At 27.7% G+C, this 5,000-nt stretch overlaps 1 long non-coding RNA gene across 1 annotated transcript in view; it reads left to right on the top strand.

The window, feature by feature from the left end:
• LOC142323000 (uncharacterized) overlaps positions 1 to 5,000 on the top strand; it is a 227,236-nt gene that overhangs the window by 221,687 nt on the left and 549 nt on the right. The window lies entirely within an intron of this gene.

Below are 5,000 nucleotides of genomic sequence, written 5' to 3'. Positions count from 1 at the left end.
CACACACACACACACACATTAATTCCCACACATACACAGAGACTGAGAGAGAGAGAGTGAGCGAGTCAGAGGTATAGACAGAGAGAGAGGGAGTGACTAAGTGAGAGAGAAACGGGCGGGCCGTTTCTAGATTAAATGAACAAAATTGAAAGTATGATAAAACATTAACAAAATGAAGATTAAGGAATTCACAAATTTTAACCTTTCACTTTAAACCTATTTCCCATCATCACGTTTTTCTCATTTCGCCTATTTTTTCATTTTCCTATTTCTCATTTCCCATATTTATTCTTTCCGCCTTTCTCCATTTTTTTCATCTTTTACCAATTTTCTTTAATCTGAATGTGCGCGCACGTGTCTCACTCTCAAAATCTATTTCTCTTTCTGTGTTTGTATGTATACCTGTGTGCGCGCGCTACACACTCAAACTCTCTCTCTCTCTCTGTGTCTCCACGCGTGTGCGTGTGTCTGTTTATACGCGTGCAAATTTCTCTCTCCTTCTCTCTCTCTCTCTCTCTCTCTCTGTACGTGTGTGATTGCATGTATGGCTGTGAGTCTGTATGCCTATATATATATATATATATATATATATATATATATAAGAAAAAATTCTGTTTGTATATTTGTTTCGTAAATATCTCAACACCTGCGTCACGTACGGATTTCACAAAATTTGACCTTTAATATTAACCCTTTTGTTCCTTTACCCATTTTCCATCTTTTCCCATTTCCCTACATTTTCCTATTTCCAGTTTCTCATATTTACTCCTTCCTTATTTTTCACCAGTTTTCTGCTTTTCTTTATTTCCTTTCTTATTTTTTTCTATTTTTCTCTATTTACTTCTTCCCTTTTCCCCGTTTTCCATATTTTTTTCTATTTTTCTCTATTTACTTCTTCCCTTTTCCCAGTTTTCGATATATTTTTCCTCCATTTTTCCCTGTTTCTCTATTTCCCAGTATTTTTGTTTCCCATTCTCCTTTTCTCTTCCTCGTAAATCGGTCCAGTACTTTTTTTTAGTTTACAGCGGACACACATCCGAATATTGCTTTGTAAAAAAGAAATTGGACTGACTGAGTGTCGAACCACGATCGTATATATAATAACTACTACTCGGAAATTATCGGTGTCGTTAACCTCGCGGCTATTCCATTCAAACGGAAGAGCGTATCAAATTTATTCTATATAAGTTGTAAAATGACATTATTTAATTTAGTACTTTTTTTCACCTTCACGAGAATTAATTATGTTTTGTGCGCGCGCTTTAGTTAAAATTATTGAATTAAATAAAGAAATAATATTATATTTAAATAAAATGATTAATATTTTAATTTATGCGTGTAATCGTGCATCAGAAACACGTTGTCAGCTTTTTTTTTATTAATTTTTTATTTTTTTAAAATTTTAATCGATTTATTTTGACACCGAACTTAAAATGCTGCGATGGAATTACTGACCTTCATAAAGGCGAAACGGTAGAATTGCATCCTGAAGGACATTATTAATCATAATTAAAGTATAAATAAATGAATTGAAATGAATTATTATCTCTTCCTTATTACGTAAAATAATATAAATTGATGATTTGTCAGTGATCGTCTTATAAGTTTTTAAAAAATACCAGTAGATAGCGTTACTAAAGATGAGTCATTACTATTGTAAAATTTTAATTTTAACTTTTCCTGTTTATATAGCTATATATAAAAAGGAAGTACGTAATCGATAAAATTTGAGCATATCCGGTTGGTTTTCTAAAAATCTTGAAGAATTAACCTTAAAATTCTCAAAAAATTTAAAAATGGCATCGATCAAAATTGGGTATATCCGGTATGTATATATATATATATATATATATATATATTGCGGTGTAAATTGCTTTATATCTCCAGAACTACTGAACCGATTTTGACTAAATTTGGTCAGATTACTTCTACATATAAGTTATTAATGCTAATAAATTTTTAATTCAAATGGTTTGAAGGAAAGGGTACGCAAAAGGGAAGGGGGGAGAAACGAAATCGTTTCAAGATTTGATATAATTTTTTTGAATATTAATGAACAACTAGATTTCACCCCCGCCCTTAAAAATGGTTTTAATTTAAGAGAAGTATGAAAGGAAATACAGGGGGTGAAAAAAATTCATTGAATTCTTTTTTAAAATTTTGTAAATATTAATATATTAAAACACTTTATAAAAAAAAAATTCTAACTTTAACACCCACCCTTAAAAGCTGTTATAATTTTACAGTTATAAAAGGAAATCCAGGGGGTGAAAAAAAATTCATTGAATTTTTGTAAAAATAATTTTATAAATATTAATAAAGTAAAACATTTTTATACAAAAAAATTTCTAATTTTAACACCCACCCTTAAAAATTATCTTAATTTTAGAGAGTTAAAAAAGGAAGTATATGGTGTGATTTTAATTGCATTTTTGTTTTATATTTTTTTAATATTAATACAGTAAATCACTTTTATAAAAAAAATCTAATTTTAACATCCACCCTTAAAAATTGTTTTAATTTTACAGTTATAAAAGGAAATACAGGGGGTGATTTTCATTGCATTTTTTTCATAATTTTTAATATTAATAAAGTAAAACACTTTTATAAAAAGCACTTTTGCTAAATTTTATCCCCACAACTGAAAATGGTTTTAATTCTACCGAGTTATAAAACGAAGTACAGAGGGTTAAAAAAAATTAATTGATTTTTTTTTTTTAATATTAATAAATTAAAACACTTTTATAAAAAAAAAAATTTCGAATTTTAACTCCCGCCCTTAAAAATGGTTTTAATTTTAGAGAGTTATAACAGGAATTACAGGGAGTAAAAAAAATTCATTGAATTCTTTTTTATAATTTTGTATATATTAATAAAATAACACTTTTTTATAAAAAAAAAATTTCTAATTTTAACACCCACCCTTAAAAATTGTCTTAATTTTAGAGTTATAAAAGGCAGTATAAGGGGTGATTTTAATTGCATTTTTGTTTTTAACTTTGTAAATATTAATAAACAAAAACATTTTTATAAAAATAACTTTTACTAAATTTTATCCCTACCCTTAAAAAATGGTTTTAATTTTACCGAGTTCTAAAAGGAAATAGAGGGGGGGGAAAAATTCATTGAATTTTTTTTTAAATTTTGTAAATATTAATAAAGTAAAACATCTTTATACAAAAAAAATTCTAATTTTAACACCCACCCTTAAAAATTATCTTAATTTTACATTTATAAAAGGAAGTACAAGGGGTGATTTTCATTGAATTCATTTTTCATAATTTTTTGATTATTAATAAAGTAAACCATTATTTAGAAAACAAATTTGTTAAATTTCACCCCACCCCTTAAAAATGGTTTTCGGTGTTTGCTTATAAATCATCTTATGTCTCCAGAACTACTGAACCGATTTTGACAAAACTTAAACAGATTATAGCAATATATGAGGCGTTGATAATACTATATTTTCAATTCAAAAATTCTGGGGGTGGGACTTACTGGGAGGGAAAACAAAATCGTCTCTAGGTTTTTCAAAATTAAGGTTATTATTCAATTTTTTTCAAAATATTCAATTTTTTGAATATTAATAAAATTAAAATAATTTTTTTTTTGTTAAATATCACCCCAACCCTTAAAAATGGTTTTAATTTTTATAAGTTATAGAAGTAAAAGGGATGATTTTCATTGATTTTCTTTTTTTAGGGTGAATAATTATTTTAAAAAATATTTGGTGTAGAAATTTTTTTTAATTGCACCCCTCATCCTAAAAAATATTAATAATTTTAAAATTTTGTAAAAAGAAGTTTTCCAAGGGGGTATTTGCATTTTTTTTCACAAATTTTTTCCTATCAAAGTGGGGGTTAACCCAGTCAATCCCTTCCTGATATACCTCACACCCCTTTTAGCGTATAGACTACTGTGTTGTAGTCAACCGCTATGTTCTGACGTCACAGTTGAACGGTAAAATTAAATAAATTGATAATATTTTAAGTTTAAAAAAAATCGGCTTTGCTGAGTTTCGAACCATGATCGGCCGATCGATTCAAAAAAAAAAAAAAAAAAGGGAGTACGTTAGCCTCGCGGCTATCCCTTTCCACCATCGACAGACGTCAAATTTCTTTTATATAAGTTGTCAAATGACATTATTTCATTTATTGCCGATTTTCGTTGCTAGTATTTTTATAATAACGCGAATTAAATACGCGCAGACGTTAATTAGAATCTTTGAATTAAATAAATAAAAAATATTATATTTAAATAAATTTATAAGTATTTTTAATTAAATTGTATATGTAAGCCGTGCTTCAGAAAAACGTCGAGTGATGGGAAAGTTCTACAACTGCGTTTTTTTTTTATTGTTCAAATGTGGCTGCTCAGAAATCGGCCGAGAATTTTTTTAGAATGAGTATTTAACAAAAAAAAATTATAACTTTGTGATAAAATGGTAATTTTATAGTTTTTTGTATAATATTTTACGATTTTAAGGGCTTAATTAAACAATTAAACTTCGAATTACTTCATTCAAATGTTATTTTTGAATCAACATCATAAAATACAATTTTAAAATACGATTTCCTAGATTTTAATTATATAATTAAATTGCATACTTTAAAATTATAATTTAATCCTATCTAAATAAATGGCATTTTTATGTGTGTGTGCGCGTGTGTGTGTGCGCCCACGTGTGTGTCTGTACTCTTTAGCTTAATTCCGAAATGTACCGATTGCCAGCGGAAATTCCCGATTTATTAGTACATGTCTCGTATTAGTCAGGTATATACTTCGTATATTATTTTATATCGATATATATATATATATATATATATATATATAATATATCGATATATCGATGTTTTTGAAAATTTATTACTTTTTAACCGGATCAGTATTTCGGAAGAAATATCTCAAAAAACGGTTGCCCCTAGCGCTCTGAACAATTTTTTCGATCCCCCTGGATGATTACCACATTTGCTCCCACTAATACCCTAGGGATGATAATA

The sequence above is a fragment of the Lycorma delicatula genome, chromosome 4 (assembly GCF_047948215.1).
Source record: "Lycorma delicatula isolate Av1 chromosome 4, ASM4794821v1, whole genome shotgun sequence".
NCBI classification, from domain to species: domain Eukaryota; kingdom Metazoa; phylum Arthropoda; class Insecta; order Hemiptera; family Fulgoridae; genus Lycorma; species Lycorma delicatula.
The sequence above is the reverse complement of the archived record's forward strand: the minus strand, read 5'-3'. Positions and strand labels throughout refer to the sequence as shown.